This window comes from Ailuropoda melanoleuca, chromosome 12, assembly GCF_002007445.2.
Source record: "Ailuropoda melanoleuca isolate Jingjing chromosome 12, ASM200744v2, whole genome shotgun sequence".
NCBI classification, from domain to species: domain Eukaryota; kingdom Metazoa; phylum Chordata; class Mammalia; order Carnivora; family Ursidae; genus Ailuropoda; species Ailuropoda melanoleuca.
The window spans coordinates 79815016-79832226 of NC_048229.1; the positions used below are offsets into that span (position 1 = coordinate 79815016).

General features: G+C 52.5%; 1 long non-coding RNA gene across 1 annotated transcript; it reads left to right on the top strand.

The window, feature by feature from the left end:
• Window positions 1-6: 6 nt before the first annotated feature.
• LOC105239227 lies at window positions 7-4881 on the top strand. The gene is made up of 3 exons (XR_004619119.1): window positions 7-1447; window positions 1785-2748; window positions 3960-4881. It is a non-coding gene; the product is annotated as an uncharacterized LOC105239227 (long non-coding RNA).
• Window positions 4882-17211: the final 12330 nt, after the last annotated feature.

The following is a 17211-nucleotide window of genomic DNA, read 5'->3' on the forward strand; positions in this document are numbered from 1 at the left end:
TCTGCGCCGACACTCGCGCGGCCTCGCGCTCCGGCCTCTCCCCGCGCCGCGGACGGATCGGGGCCGAGCGCGACCGCGCTCGCTGCTGACGGGCGCCGGGACAAGGCGCAAGTGGGCGGGGTGGCCGCCTCTCGCGACAGCCGCGCCGGCCAGGCCCGCCCCCCCTGCTGATTGGCTCGGGCTGCCCCTTCTCGGCCCGTGATTGTTCCGGGTCCCCAATCCGATTCGCCCCCGCTGCGGCCACGCCTCCCCAGGGCTGTCGATCACGTCGGAGCCGCCCCGTCCCGCCCCTCGGCGGCCGGCGGGGTCGGAGCGGCGGAAAACCCGGGGCGGATTCCTGCTCGCTTTTGTTCCCCCAGATCTGAGCCGAGCATTGTTTGAGGTGAAAGCCGGGCGTCAGGCCTTCCCGTGTGACTCCCGGGAGTCGCCGTAGGGAGGCGGCGAGCGTCTCGGGAAAGCTGCTGGAGCGGGGTTCCGGAGACCCGAGCCGCGCGCCCCGGCGCTCCGTCAGCGAAGCTGTGTGACCTTGGCCGAGTCGCTTGGCCTCTCTGAGCCCTGGGCGCCTCCGCGGAACCCGAGGGTAATCCTGACCGCCCCGGGGGGCTCGCGAGAAGGTCGTGAGCTTACGGAGGGCCGGCGCCCGCCCGTGCGAGCCGGCCGGCCTGCCTTGGGGTGAGCAGGGAGCCCGGTTCTCCGCAGACCTCGCCCAGACGGAGCCATTGTTAAGCCGGCCTCCTGTCCGCGAGCGGGGAGCCTAGAGAGCTCAAGTGCGTCCGCCTGCCCCAGCCTGTGCGTGGCGCCGGGCTGCAGGCTGCGGGGAGGCCGGCCCACCCCGTCCCCTGGACACCCTACAGCTGCAGGCGGTGGGTGTGGAGACCGCTGCCGCGGAGCACTCTCCCATGCTCCCCGCCCTGCCCCTAGGTCCCGTCTGCGGGTGTCTGTGACTCATGTGCGGGTTCATTGGTTCGGCAGCTGTGTGTGCCGGTTCTGAGGCCTTGGGGTCAGGGGTGCGCACTGCTCTGCCCTCCTTGCCCTACGGAGCTCATACTCTGGTTCTCAGCAGTGCACGAGGCGAAGGACTGGATCCACGAGCGCATTTCTTCAGGACATGGTCCGAGATGCAAAACCTAACAAGACGTTCTCCAGCCTTGGGACTTCAAGGTTGGACAGATTTTGCAGAGCCACACTAGGGAGAAAAAGAAAATCTGCTTCCCACTTCCTGACCCCTCTCCACTCCCTGGGCAAAATTTCTCAGAGCCACTCTGGGGCTCTTGGCCAGTGACAGGAGGAGCAGGCGTCCGGGTGACAGTTCCAGACATCCCAGCAACCGGGTGACACTCCCAGGCATCCCAGCATCCGGGTGACAGTCCCAAACATCCCAGCAACTGGGTGACGCTCCCAGACATCCCAGCATCCAGGCAACAGTCCTAGACATCCCAGCAACCAGGTGACACTGCTAGGCATCCCAGCAACCAGGTGATAGTCCCAGGCATGCCTCATCCAGGTGACAGTCCCAGGCATCCCAGCATCTGGGTGACAGTGGTAGGCAGTGTAAAATCCACATAGGCAGCAGGGGAAAGTCTGGCCCCATTGGGTCTTCCTGCCTCATTTCCCCAGTACAGACTAATTTCTATAAATAATTAAATTAATCCTTGTTCTCTTTGACCTCACGTTTTCAAGTGGCTCCAGGGAAGTAGCCACATTCCAAAATTTATGATATGTGGAAGTAAAGCAATGTGAAAATCAAGGCAAGTCAACACCTTTGCCTTCTCTTGGTTAATTAGGTTCCTTGGAGCAGAAAGATCTCAGGGCTCTCCGTCACTGAGGGCTCCTCCAATCCAGCCCAGCCATGCTGTGAAGGCCCCAAGTGATGATGTCAAGCTGACCTGTGTTCCAGTCCCAGCTCCAGCCAACTGTGTGACCTCGGCCACTCACTCAAGCCTCAGTTTCCTCATCTGTAAAAGGAAGCCAGGACCCCACTCCCAGCTGGCAGTGGTGGTCAGAGGTGCTAACAGGGGCCCTGGACAGCTGGGACAACTGAGCCACACGTACCAGGATCAAGGCCTGCCAGCTCCAGACTGCTTTCTTGCCACTTTCTGCTGTGCTGTTTGCTGTTGAATGTGTGTACTGGCCTAAATGGTGTCCCGCGAAAGGTCATGTCCACCCAGAACCTCAGGATGTGACTTTTTTTGGAAATAGGGTCTTTGCAGATATACTTTAGGTAAGAATCAAAATGAGAGTGTTTCTTGTTATACACAGGAAAGAACAAGCAGGGATTCAGGGGACGGGGGAGGGGGGGCACGATTGAAGACAGAGGCAGAGGTTTGGAGCCACCAGGAGCTGGAAGAGGTGGGAAGGACCCCCCTCCCCCGCCCAAGCCTGTGGAGGGAGTGCAGCCCTGCGACCTCTCACCTTTCGATGTCTGACTGCAGAAGAACACTTCTGTCTTGTGAGGCCTGAAGGCTGCGTTCATTTGTCATGGCTGCCCCTGGACACTCTTACAGCGTGATTTCCCCTCAGCTTCACTCCAGTGCAATTTAATTCAGCTCCACAGATGGTGAATCACTACCCAGGACCAGACCCCACTAAGGACTTGGGGGCCTCCAAGAAGAATGAGACCCAGCTCATCCACTTTAAGGAATGGATGGCCTGCACTCCCGTCTCCAAAGCAGATGGCCGCCCATCTGTGGGAGCTTTCTCTTAGCATACCGTTCCCTTCCCCAGGAAGCAGCCAGGAGCCTCCTGGAGGTGAGAGTGGACGACGACCTGCCAGTCCCTCCCAATGTTGTCCCTCAGGCCTGGCCATGAGGCTGCAGTTCCCTTAGACAGCTGCTGCTCTTCCTCACACCTAGGGTTCCTTCCCAAAAACAACCTCCAGCTCTGAGCTATTTGGAGCTGGTTCCTTTCCCTCTCTCTGCAAAAGGTGATCCCTGGCTTCAAGTGGGATTTGAACATTTCTCCATTTCCTTCAAAGTGGAGGGCCTGAGGATCCATGGGAGGAGGCTGGGGAGGGGGAGCACAGGATAAGTCAGATGGCGGGGCATTCCCCCACATGATCAAAGGGGTTGTAGGCAAAAAGGAAGCAGGCCCTGTGTTCAGACAAGGAGAGATTCCTGGTAAGAGGCTGAGTGGGACAGCAAGTTCACTCCCAGGAGTGAACACACCTGCCACGTGCCTAACTCAGGCCAGGGGCTGGTCCAGGTGCTGTGGGCCCTGCCCTCGGGAGCTCACGGTCTAGGTCTAGGGCAGAACAGTATGTCTCTGTTTTCCATAGAGCTGGAATGGAGTTTAAATTAGTACTATTTTTGAGGAGAGAGAGAGAGGGAGAGACTGGGAGTTCAGCCCAAATGCCCCAAAGAAATGATTTTGCGATGAAGACGTGATGTGCCTGGGATGACTTCCTGTGTCTGGAGTGGTGATACCGGTGACATTGCTGTGGCAGCAGAACCAGGGCTGAGGCCAGAGCTTGGCCACCTGGACTCTATGTCCGGTGCCCGCACCCCATCCCCGCCTCTGTCACCCCACTTCTCCCTTCTCATTTACAACCTAACCCTAGGAGAGGAGCCTAGAGGCCACGTTGTGATAGGAAAATGAAAACAGCGCGTTAAGGTTGAGACTCTGGTTAAGACAATAGCTCCTTGAGCAGTCAGGGTGCAGGTGCACACACAGGCTCTGTGCCGGGATCCCCCACTTATTTTTCCCTGAGGGTTCGTTCAAGGGTATGCGTGGCCTCCAGTTGGAGACGCCTACTGAGTTTCATTTTTTCTTTGTCTGAGGCCCTGCCTTTCTGCGACAGAAAACAAAGGGACCCCAAACCCCTTACGTACAGGCCCTAAGAAGTGGGTCCCTACTCTTCCTGATGGGATCCTTGCTTGGTGCCTCAGCTCCTGATCGCCTGGTGTGACCGCCACAACTCTGCGTGCCTGGTTCTCAGCTACTGCTGTTGTTCCCTTTTACAGATGTGGACTGGTCACCGTGGGCCCAGGGCCGCACAGTTTGTGCGTGTTGGAACCATATCCTGACCTAAGTCAATTGCCCAGACTGTCCCTCCTGGAGGAAAGCACAAAGGTGACATGTCATTTATTCATTATTTCTGCAGACTAGAGACTCTGGTCGTATTTGTTGCATGCCAGTTTTTCCCAGCCTGGACTTTGCTGACTGAGTCCACCTGAAGTCATAAACGGGCAACCGTTGCCAACAGTGCCCCGAGCTGTTTCTGCACAGCTGCACATTTTCCTCCAGGGCAGACCTGCTTTCCTGGGTGTCTTTGGCCTTTGGCTAGGTGCAGCATTTCCACAGTGGGAAATTGTCCAGGCTCTTATTTAAGATGGACATTCCTTAGCCTGACCCTGGGTATGGAGTCAGACTCCCAGGGGCTGGCGTCTTGGACTCGGCATGTTGCTAGCTCTCGGGTGACCCCGGTGCACACTGACGTTTGAAAACTGCTTTGGGGAGTGGAGATTTTGCTTTCAGGCATCTAGCCTGCTTCTCTGGACCAAGAGCAACCACCAAAATAATCAGTCACGTCCATACCATGGGCCTGCCCATGGACAAGGGTCCTCCTGTTTTACAGCCGGGGAAGCTGAGGCTTGAAGAGGTCAGACCCTCAGTGGCTCCTGGCTTCTCGTTAAGTCCTGAGCCTTCTTCCCTTTGTCTATTTGTTCATTTTTCACATTTCTACCTTTCTCACACCACAGTTACATTCTCTGAAACCCAGCAGTTAATTCATAGCTGCTTTCGGGTTAGTGTGTTTTGCTTATCTTTCTGCTATGGAAATTCTCAAGCATACCCAAAAGTCATTAGACTGGTATAGTGATTTCCTGAGTCCCCACTGCCCAGCTTCCACAGCAGTGGTTCATCCATTGCTCCCAATGCACCCTGGCCGACGTACGTTTTTCTTTTTTTTTTTTTTTTAAAGATTTTATTTATTTACTTGACAGAGATAGAGACAGCCAGCGAGAGAGGGAACACAAGCAGGGGGAGTGGGAGAGGAAGAAGCAGGCTCATAGCAGAGGAGCCTGATGTGAGGCTCGAACCCATAACGCCGGGATCACGCCCTGAGCCGAAGGCAGACGCTTAACCGCTGTACCACCCAGGCGCCCCGACGTACGTTTTTCTAATGGACCATTTTAAAGCAAATAAATTAGGGGTTTTATACATATATAAGTAATAATATATGTATATATTAGTGTTGTTTTGCCTGATTATGGGGTAATACATACTCCTTGTACAGAGATTGTCTCACCAAAAAACAATATAAAAGTCACAAGTAATCTCACTCCTCAGTCGTAACCAACGTTAACATTTTAAAACACATCCTCCTGGATGCTGTTGTATTCACGTGTATTTATGCACGCCTATTTTTACAGAAGAGGTATTCTCCATAGAGATAGGGCTGTTCTCTACATTTTACGATCTCTTTTTTTCCATTTAACAATGTATCACAGATGTCTTCCTATGTCACAGACTCTCTTGTAAGTCCTGGTTTTCAAGGGCAGCCCAGAATCCTGTTGTTTGGATATACCTTGATCTGTTCTACTAATCCCCTATTGCTGGGCGTTCAGGTTGTTTCTGTGCTTTGCTGATTGAGTTTCAGAGGGCAGTTCTGCTTACCCTGGACCTTGCACCAGGCTGAAACCTGATCTGCCTCCTCTAGATCCCCTGGTGTTTCTGAGAAGCACAAGCAGGGCTAACGTGGAGGAACTGGATTGCTTCCCAGTGCCATCCTAGTTAAGGCTTCACTGCCTGGCTTGACATCTCAAGACACAGGACACACCCAGACTCAAGTCCTGGTGAAAAAAACATTCCAAAGGCAGATAACATATTGTCTGGGTGACAAGGTGTAACTCTAAAACATGGGAGGATTCTTTTTAAGCATACACACCAGAGCTCACCCAACCCAGTAATGCTCCCTCCTTCAAGGTGCTCACCCCAGAAGGCAGTGCCACTGTTGTGATAAAACTGTGATTGCTTGAAAATATATCCACAGGGGCGCCTGGGTAGCTTAGTTGTTAAGTGTCTGCCTTTGTCTCAGGGCGTGATCCCGGCGTTCTGGGATTGAGCCCCATATCAGGCTTCTCCGCTGGGAGCCTGCTTCTCCCTCTCCCACTCCCCCTGCTTGTGTTCCCTCTCTCACTGGCTGTCTCTAGCTCTGTCAAATAAATAAATAAAATCTTTTAAAAAAAAAAGAAAAAGAAAATATATCCACAAACTCTTTCACACAGCTGTCTCCACACTTACACACTTTGTGTAAGTAATTTTTGGAGACACTGTAGGCTGGAAAGTCTTTGTGCTTTGAGGTGGATTGGTATCTGGAAACAGCCTGTGCTTATGAAATAAACTGCAAACAGCAGAGTCTACTATGTCTGCTTTGAGCAGAAACAGTTTTATTAAATTACAACAGGGGACTCGACTCAGAGTCTCTGGCAGGGTTGGAGAACCAGATGTAGATGCCATTTTTGTATCTTTTTTTTCTTAGTGAGTTGCCTGTTCATGTTTTTTGCCCATTTTTCTATCAGGTTTTGCATCTTGGTTTCCATCAATTTTCATTTAATTATGTATTTTATTTAAAGATTTATTTATTTATTTTTAGAGAGATGGAGTGGGGAGCATGAGTGGGGAGAGGGGCAGAGGAAGAGAATCTTTCAAGCTGAGCAAGGAGCCAACACCGGGCTCCATCCCACAACCTATGAGATCATGACCTAAGCCGAAACCAAGAGTTGAATGCTTAACAGACCAAACCACCCAGGAGCCCCTCCATCAATTTTTAACAATTCTTTATATATTAGAGTTAATAGCCCTTTATCTGTCATTTATGTTGAAAATATTCTGTCCTGGTTTGTCAATTTCCTTTGACTTCATTTATGGTGTTTTTACCTTGAAAAAGTTTATTTTTATGATCATTTATTACATCTGGATTTTTAGTCATGGTTGGAAAACCCCTCATTACACCCAGGTTATTAAAAAATTTATATGTTTACATGTTTTCTTATGTATATGGTTTCATTTTTTTTCATATTTAGATTCCTGACCCATTTGAATTTATTTATTTATTTATTTATTTATTTATTTATTTATGAGAGAAAGAGCCCAAGTGCACATGCACAAGCAGGGAGAAGAGGGGCAGAGGGACCGGGAGAATCTTACGCAGGCTTCACGCTCAGCACAGAGCCCAGTGCAGGGCTTGACCTCATGACCCTGAGACCATGACCTGAGCCAAAATCAAGCATGGGATGCTTAACAGACTGAGCCACCCAGGCACCCCTGGATTTTATTCTTATGCGTAATATGAGGTATTTGCTTTTGAAATCCAGTTTTATATATAATTACACCAGGGGTTACAAATTAAAATACTTTTAAAGAGGCCAGCAAAAAGTGAGTGAGTGAAGGTGGATGGAATAATAAAGTCGGGTGAGGGTTGTAGCCAGTCAGGGTTACATTAAAAACATGCACACACGCCAGGGCGCCTGAGCAGCTCAGTAGGCTAAGCGTCTGCTCCGGCTCACGTCCTGATCTCAGGGTCCTGGGATCGAGTCCCCCGTTGGGCTCCCTGCTCAGCAGGGAGTCTGCTTCTCCCTCTCCCTCTGCCTGCCCCTCTCCCTCGCTTGTACTCTCTCTCAAATAAAGAAACAAAATATTAATAAATAAATACATAAATAAATAACACACATACACAGTGGGTGTATTAGTTTCCTAGGGCTGCCACAGATTAATTATCACAAACCTTGTGGCTTAAAACCACAGAAATGTACCCCCTCACAGCTCTGGCAACTGGATATTTGGAATCACCGGGCCGGTGGGGCGGCCTCGCTCCCGGCCTGGGTGCTCTTTGGCATGTAGCCACATCGCTGCAGCCTCTGCCTCCATCTCCACGTGGCCTCCTTCCTGTGTCTGTGTCCAAATGTCCGTTCTCTCACAAGGACCCCAGGCTTCGGTTTCAGGGTCCACCCGAAACAGTGTGACCTCATTTAATTTGTTTATGTCTGCAAAGACCCTATTTCCAAATAACGTCACGTTCTTAGGTGCCAGGTAGACGTGGGTTTTGGGGGGATACCATTTCACCCAGTTCAGTGAGGGAAAGGCAGAGCTGTCCAAAGCCCCTGCAGCCTGTGTACTGAGAGCATGGGGACCCTCATGGGTCTCTTCTGCTGCTGCTGGGGTCATCTCCACCTAGTGAGGAAGAGTCACTGTATTGGGAAACTCATTACACTTCATTCTGAGAATTGGTTTTGAAAAGCTCTGACAGCTTGTCACTTTAAAATGTACTGAAAAAAGGGAAAAGTATCTAATGGCCACTTCTTCCAAGTGTGACCTGATGGATGGCCTGCCCCACAACCTGCAGAAGACACGTTTGTTCAGTATGAATATTTGGGTTTCCCCTTGGAGGCCAGGTCTCTGTTATGTTTTTTTCTTTCAGGGTAAGGGGTAAGGGCCTATTTCATACCAGAGAAGGAGGAAGGTGGTTCTTCCCTGCCAAGAGATGGGGTGGGGGTCTCTTGCAGCTAATCTCCCTGTAAGACCTCCTAGGGTAGGCAGAATTCCAAGGACGCCCCCCCCCCCGGATTCCCAGCCCCTGGTTATCCAAACACTGACCTAAGTGGAGAGATTTTACAGATGTAAATCCCAGGTCAGGTGACCCCGACACATACAGAGATGATCTGGGTGGGCCTGGCCCAATCAGGTGAACCTTAGAAGTAGAGCGTTTTCTCTGGCTGGTGGCAGATGGGGTGTCAGTGATGTCAGAAGAGTCAGGAGGGCAGGAGATGTCATTGCTGCTTGTAAAACAGACAGGGCCACATGGGAAGGAAGCAAAGGGGGGCCCTGACCTATACCCAGTGAAGACACAGGGACCTCAGACGTACAGCCTCAAACAAGTGGAAGCACAACCCGCTTCTGCTTGTAGCAGATTCTCGATTCTCCCATGGGCAAGAACCCAGCCACTGACACCTTGATTTCTGCCCATGAGACCCGAGCCGAGATCCTAGATGAGCCTGCTCCAGTTTCCGGTGTGTGCGACTGCCAGATGACACATGCATGCTGTTCCAGGCCTGTGAGTTTGTGCTAATGGGTTCTGCAGCCGCACAGATTAACACACCTGTGCTCCTGGTGAAGGTCTGGGGGTGGGGACGCTGGGAACAACGACGGGGAATGGAGGTGTGAGGACGGACAATCCCCTATTCTCCCTCCCCGGGCCCTTACAAAGTCATAGAGGCACCAAATGAACTCAGTTCGGGGTGTGTTCGGTGGCTGCAGAGGTGAACGGAAATCAGACACGCGTCCCTTGTCCTTGTGCTCAAGCAGCTATTGAAGATGAGGGAGCTGAGTGGGTCTAACCACGTTTTATCCTGCTGTTTCATAGGTTTTTAGGGCCAGGAGACATCTTGCTAAAGTCCTTTAACACAATGAATTTCCTCTTCAGGGTAACATCCCATAAAATTGCATCCTGCCCCCCCCCCAAAGAAGCCAGCAACAAAGTGTTTTGCTCTAGGTGCACCTAGCTTGGGCGCAAGTCACTTCCCAGCCCCCAGGAGCTCCTGCCTCATGACTCGGGGGTGGTAAGCGTGAACCACCGGGCTTGCAACAGGTGCTCAGTAAGTGCAAGCAGTCAGGGTTGGGATCCTCAGGTGTAAGGATTCTTCCCCTCGCCCCGCCCCCACGTGGTGAAGCTGCATGCCCCAGGGCTGCTCCTCCAAGAGCAATTTCCTCATCCGGTCACAAAGGGGAGGACTGCGGAAGGGGCTCACACGACTCTGGCTGCACAGGCGTGTCACCTGGGGACAGGTAACCACTGCCGGTGCTGGGCCAGGGGAGGAGCTGAGCCCTACCTGGAAAGGTGACCCCAGGAGCCCTGAGCATTGAGGGGCCACGTGGACGGCAAGTGCCAGGTTTCAGGTGGGAGGTAAGGTCCAGTTCAGGGGTTTGAAAACCATGTTGTCTCTGACGGGCTTTGGGACTCACATGTCTAAGAAAACCCTCAGGGAGGTGGAGGAGAGAAGAGCCCCCGCCGCAGAGGACCCCGGAGGGCCTCTGGTGGACAGGGGGTGTGAGGAAGGAGAAGGGGGGATCTGAAACCTCCTACTCAGGCAAGGCTGACCTGACTCCATGGGAGCAGGGGTGGGGTGGGGGGGTCTAATCGTGGAAGAAGTGTCTTTGTGCTTCTGAAGGGAACAGGTGTGGTCCATTACATTCCCTCCCAAAGACAGAAAGCTGACACGGTCTCTGTTAGGAGTTGTGTTCCCCCAAAAGTCCCAACCCCCAGTACCTGCGAATGTGACTTCATTTGGAAATAGTGTCTTTGCAGATGTAATCAGGTTGAGATGAGGTCATGAGGGTGGGTCCTAATCCAAGAACTGGAATCCTTCTAGAAGAGGAGAGGAAGGACCTCCCGTAGAGCCTCCAGAGGGAGAGAGGCCCTGCGCCACCTTGACTCTGGGCCTGTGGCCTCCAGAGCCAAGAGAGAGCAGATTTCTAATGTTTTAAGCACCACCCTCCCCCCCACCCCCACTCCGTGTGTGGCGGAGCTTTGCAATGACGGCTCCAGGGCATGGATCTGGTCTCCAAGGCAAGGGTGGGGACGGACACTCGGTAATTGTTCACCACAGCTGGTGAACAACCAGAAGGCCATTCCCGGTTGTTCTGTCTCACCATCTCTGGCTACAAAGGTTGGAAAACAAAACTTCTACATGTCCAGCTTCCCTTGTATCCAGGAGGAACCTTGTCATCCAGTTCTGGCCAATAAGACAGGAAGAGCCTGACGGGAGGTCTCTGGAAAACTGCTTTTCTAACAGAAGGGGAGCAGCGGCAGGCAGACCTCTTCACCCTCCCCACCAGGGTTCTCTCGAACGCAGTGCAGCCCCGCGTTGGAGGACCTCAGCTGCTACCGTGTTCCCTTGCGATGATCAACGCTCGCCCAGACCTTGTGCCTGGCACCACCCAGCTGCTCCACTATGCTTCTTGCATGAAACATAAACCCACGTTTGTTCAAGTTAGTTGGGCTGTCTGCTACCTGCTGCTGAATGCATTCCTAGTCGATACCATGGTTTGCCCACGGGAGCCTTCCCAAGCCCGTCTTCCCTCTGGTGGACCAGAGAGGTTAAGGGCAGGAGCTGCAGAAGTCAGAGGGAGCGGATTCTAACCCTGGCTCTCACCCCTGGATTGCAGTCCGCCTCCTCTCCTGGGTCCCCCTTCCTCTGCACAATGGAGGTGAATGTGATTACTTCAAAAGGTGGCCGGGGGATGAGATGAGATACTGCTTAGCAGGTGATCAAGAAATGGTGGCTGGCGGCGTCTCTAGGAGCACCTTCCTCCTGTGTTCCGATGAGGGTGGGGGTCCCACAACAGGCTTGTGCTTGAACAGTGGAGACAGGGCCAGGCTGAGACATCTTCCATATCACCTGGACTCTGAAGGAGCTCTTGATGCCAAATGAGCCTCCCTGACCTCTGTGTGTGTGTGTGTGTGTGTGTGTGTTTACAGCACAGACAACCCCCAGGTTGGCCCAAGCCATCTCCATGTCACAGACCAAAAAGAACAGGATGTTATCACACTTGCCGTCATTTATCCAGTGGGTTCGGTGCACAGGGCACAGAGTCGCAAGTCACTTTTAAAGGACAGACAGCCTGTAAGTGACAGAGGTAGGCCTCAAGGCTGGGAGCTCACCGTGCCTCCTGCCAAGCCCGGCCAAGCTAAAGGTTTTGGCACCAAAAGCAGGAAAGGCAGAAATGCCAGGGGACAAAGCACTTTCACGCCTCATTTAACCGTGTGACATGCCTTCGAAATCAATAGATCATTATCCTCACCTGGCAAAGGAGGCGATCAGGCCTCGAGGAAGGAGAGCAGATGCTGGCAGAGCAGGACGAGAACAAAGGTTTCCTGGTCCCCAGTCCTGCTGCCCTGTCTCCTCCACAATGGCTCAGCTGGAGGCCGAATACTGAGGAAGGTCATCATGGAGTGTCTCTTCCACAGGGCTCAGGGGGCTGTGTTGTCACGGAGCTCACAGCCCTTCTGGAGACCTGCCGGAGGCTGGGTTCTTTGCATCATTTCCCTCGGTTCTCCTTTCACAGATGAAGAGGCTGTGTTCTCTCTGCACACAGCCAGCAAGGACAGATCCTATGTCCTGGCCACTGGGTGACCCTCATCACATAAGAGGTCTCCTGACTGAGTGGAGGCCTTGGCCTCCCACGTTAACCACAGCAGCCCAGGTACACATGTGTGTTTGCATGCTTGCATATGTAATGTGTGTTGACATCAGACCACAGCAGCCCGGGTACACGTGTGTTTGCGTGCTTGCACATGTAATGTGTGTTGACGTCAGCTTCAGATATTGTTTGAAGAGTTGTTTCTATAGCTGACATTTTTTTTTAAACCACTAGTCCATATGTCATACATGTGATTCTTTTCATGCATTGGCTCCTTGGTGCTGAGACTTCCTCTCTTTCACGCAGGGACAGCATGCCGCGCAAACATCTGTACGGAACCATCAGAACCATCCCTGGCTGTAAAATGCAGTGGGGCCGTGCCAGGGCGTCCCAAGGGAAGGTCAGTCTGTCGACACACATCTATTAGAACCTTAACTAAATTCTAAGCTCCCTAAGAACAGGGACTAGTTCTGATATGTATTTGTCATTCTGGGTTTCCAGCTCTAGATGGACGCCTTATATACAGTAGGCACTTATTAAATGTTTGCTGATGGTTGTCCTGACTTCCCAAATAAGTTTTTGCAATGCTTCTTCCAAAGCTCTCCCTTTTCTTTTGTAAAGATTGTGGTACCATGCTGATTTTTCCAATTAGTACAGTATCTTGCCTATCAGAGATGACTTGTTATGTATAATTAAGTTTCTACCCTCATGCTTGCGGAGTGGAATTTTTTTCCCAAAATATTATTAATATTTCCTTATAACATAGTGTGAATCCCAGGACAGGAGAGACTTGATCTGGAGGAGAATTTGGTGGTCATGTGAGGTTAACTTCTTAATTAGCAAATGAGAAAAGAAGCAAAGGGGCCATCAGGGATCACTGAGCCAATCCGCTTATCAACCTACATGTGGGAGCTGATTGCTAATGTAAAAAATAGTTGGTGTGATTTGCAACATCTTCATATTTTTGGTCACCTATGTTTGGCCACATTTTTCTGTATTAAGGGTATGATGACATTTGACAGAAATACGTTCTATTCACTAGCCATCCATGCTTCTGACGTTAGCATGTGACATTATCCATGTAACCTGCTAACTAGCAGCTCAACAAGCCAAAAAGTCCTGAGATAGGAAGCTCCAGAGTTGTTAATGCCCTGACTCACAGACACCATTGAGGACCCAGCCTCCTCCTGTCCATACACTGTGCCCTCCTCGGGGTGTCAGCCTTGACCTCAGTCTGGTTCTCCTCATGCTCACAAGTGGCTACAGCTGTTCCAGGCATCACATCCAGCTTCCAACAGATGGAGAAAGATTATCTTTCTTTGTGTATCCATTTTAAGGGGGAAAAAATCTTTCACTGACCCCCTCCACTCATTGGCTAGGTTGTGTCACATATCCATGCTGAAAGTAGCCACAGACAAGGGGACTAGAGCCATCATGGTGGCCCTTGATCTATCAGGATATGCTTTCTGGGCCTGGAGCTGGCCTCTCCTGAAGTCCAGGGGTGTGCAGACTGTGTGGAAGCCAGAACCAAATAAGGGTTCTGTTTGCAGAGGAGGGCAGTGAGGCCCAGGAGGTCAGCTGTGGCATACTGTCGTGCCGGATTTCTAACTTTGACCCCAGCGTGTCTCCACGAGGCCGCAATGCCACGTTACGTGAGGTGTGGGTGGGTGGAGCTGGTATCATGACCAGGCTGTTGTCGCCCTTTATCATCATCGTGGGGGCCATCATATTCCATGAAGGTCCGCTTTTGATCGTGTCTGTGCTCCGTAATCAGTCGTTTCACAGCTGGGCAGATACGGCTAGCCCAGATGACCACCTGGGTGCCTTCCAGCGTTGTCTGAGGCCAAGTCTGCCTGGTTTATCTCCTCGCCAGCGGGGATGGACTCTCAGGCGCTTTCTGCCTTCCCATCCACTCCGTAGCTGGTTAGCCCAGAGCAGGGAAGGCACGTGTTGGTTCTGTGTCCCCTGTGAGCCCCTCTGGGAGATTCGAGGGGCTGTCCGTGGTGAGACAGGAGCACCCCTGGATTATCTCACCATCGCTGGCCCATTGCCATAGATAACTGAGGGGCTGGCCCCTCCACGACAGCCTTCTCATCCTCCTCGCTCCCTGGGCATGCACACGGCACTGCCTGTGCCTTGCCTCGCCCTGCGGTGACCATGCCGGCACCCTCTTCATTATACCTGGCTTCACTCGCAGTTGGCTGTGTCGGAAATGAGAACGAGCTGAAAGAGCCCAGAGCCTTGGGAACCTGGGTTCGTGGCTGTGTGGCCCTGGGCACACCACTCAGTCTCCTTGCACCTCACTTTTTCTATCTGCATAATGGGCTGCTATGTGGCTCAGGGCCGTTGAGCACAGCAGCCTGTGAGTGGCTGGTGCCCGTGAGCAGGGGCAGTTTCCCACAGCGATTTGGGTGTGGGCGTGGTGGGATCGGATGGAGCAGAGGGGTCATCTGACATCTTAGCATTCTCTGAAAGGAGAGCTTGCATTTTCCTATGGGGGCAGGCTTCCAGGTCTGTGGGCTTGCTCATTCTGTGCAGGGAAACCAGGAAAGAAGCCCCAAATGTTTGTTTCGGGGCAGGTACCTTGCCTTCCTGTGGCCCCTGTAACAAATGCCCACAAACTCCGGACTTAAGACAGCACACATGCCTATTTCACCATTCTGGAGGTCCGAAGTCTGACACGAGTCTTACAGGTTTAGAAATGGGGGTTAGGGGACGCCTGGGTGGCACAGCGGTTGAGCGTCTGCCTTTGGCTCAGGGCGTGATCCCGGCGTTGTGGGATCGAGCCCCACATCAGGCTCTTTCGCTATGAGCCTGCTTCTTCCTCTCCCACTCTCCCTGCTTGTGTTCCCTCTCTCGCTGGCTGTTTCTATCTCTCCGTCGAATAAATAAATAAAAAATCTTTAAAAAAAAAAAAAGAAATGGGGGTTAGACTGGAGCTCCCAATAGCCAGAAATGTTGGGGGGCCAGGTCTGGCTCTCCCCCTGTGCACAGTGCTGGTCCTGCGTGCACAGGGCCGCTACAGGGAGCACACAGTTCTGGGTCCTTCTCCCCTTCAAGGCTGTGGTAGCAGGTGGAGACCAACATCCCTCCACTCCTTTCCCTGACCACAGTGCTGGCCCAGGGACACAGGGTGGAGGCGAATGTGTTTGGACAGTGGATGGAGATTCTTATCAAAGGCCTTCAAGGAGAGCCTGACCTCCTTGAATTTAGCCGCCACGTTTTGCACAAAAAGCCTGTGCGCGTTTTTTAAAGCAGAGTATGTGGCCTCCACAGCGTCCCCGAAGGAGTCCGAGACCTGAGGGACATTACAAACAGTGGGGAGAGCATCGTTCTGAGCTCAGGCTGTGCTCTGGCTGTGGCACTGTCCTCGACCTCTAGGAGCCTCAGCTTCCCTTGCCTGGACAATGGGACCATCTTGCCCCACTCGGGTTGTTGTCATGGATGCACAGCCAGGCGCCTTGAGGAGTTCCGTGGTTGGCGCCGATGCCCAGTACCAGCGGCACTGGAATTCGCTGACTCCATCCTTCTCTCTAGGGCTGCAGTGGCTGCCCCGGGTTCCCAGCCACCAGTTTCCCCAGCAGCCTTTTTGTTTGTTTGGAACGGTTTCTTGGGGTCTCCTAGAGAAAAGATTCTCCGCTGAGTTCCAGCAAACAAGCCCGCTCTCCACCCCCTGCTTGGAGGGCTCCCAGCTGCTCTCTTGGCTGCCCGGCTGAAGAAATGATGTCAGGAATGTTTATCTCTTGGGGAAGCTGGAGACTCCTTTCAGCAGGACGAGAGGACACCATGAAAAGGGGCGCAGGGGGTCTTGCCAAAGCATCCTCGCGTAGTGCTGTGGGAATATCTGGTTCCTATGTCTGCCTCCAAGATGGGCTGGGCGGACTGGGCTGGTGGTCTGGGTCTTGGTTTTCTCAGCCTCATCGCTCTCATTTTATGCCACAAAACACGTTAGTGGCTCTGGACCGAAGGGGCTACCCCAGCTCCCAGCCTTTCGGTACGCACCTGAGGGGCCGTCTCGGGGCTCCACATCAAGGCCTCCCTTCCTGGCCAGCCGGGAGGTGGCGCTGTCCTTAGATGCCCTGTGGCAAGAAGACGCAGGGCCCCGCAGTGTGGCTCCCGTCCACACATCACCGTTAGGAACCTCTGCTCTGGAATCGTCCTAACCGGAGCTTGAAACCAGGCTCCACCACGTTGGAAAAATGACTCAGTCTGTCTGAGTCTCAGTTTTCCAACCTGCAGAGTGGCAACTGCAAGGATTCCTGCCGCCACAGGTGGTCGTGAGGCCTGAAGGGGTCCCCGTGGCAGGGCGTTCAGCACAGGTGAGCGCGGGCACGTGGAGAGTGGGGCGGAATCAGGAGCCACTGGGATTTTAGTCACCTGACTATGAAGTCAGAAAATCGGGTAATACAGAAAACGTCAAGGAAGAGAACCCACAGCGCTCGCAGCCCCCGGGGCCTGGAGACGCACACTGCTAGCTTTTGTTACGCGTCCCTCGGGCCTGTTTGTAGGCTTGCGTGTTTCACAGACTCGAATCGCTGTTGAATGAGCACAGCGTACGTCTGTATATGCGTGCTCGTTTTGCTTAAGACCGGGCATGATGTTGCTTAACCCACTTCTTTTAAACTTAAAAATGTATCGAGAACATTTTCTCCAAATCATTCCATTTCACCAGATTGCGTATTTTCCCACACTTTGATGTTTCTGAAATAGGGACGTGTTTTAGAATCATTGTCAGAAGAAACGTGCCAGCTGCTTCTTCTCTCTTTCTCTCCCCTGACGGGGGTTACAGGGTGGGCGATCGTTGTGACAAATGACAGCACCTCAGACTCAAAGAAACGGGGCGTTCTGAAGATGCTTCTGGAACACCACAGGGTATTCTTTGGCACCTTAGCCATAATTACCTTGATTGACCCCTATTTTTGGACGTTTTAGCTTCTTCTGGTTTTTCACTGTTATCAACAATGCTGAGAAAAAAACAAAAAACAAAAAAAACAACATATGGCAGGAAATGCAATCAGGTGGGTCACTGACCCAACCAGAGAGGCTGGACGGAGAGGTCAAAGTCACGGCCAGCCT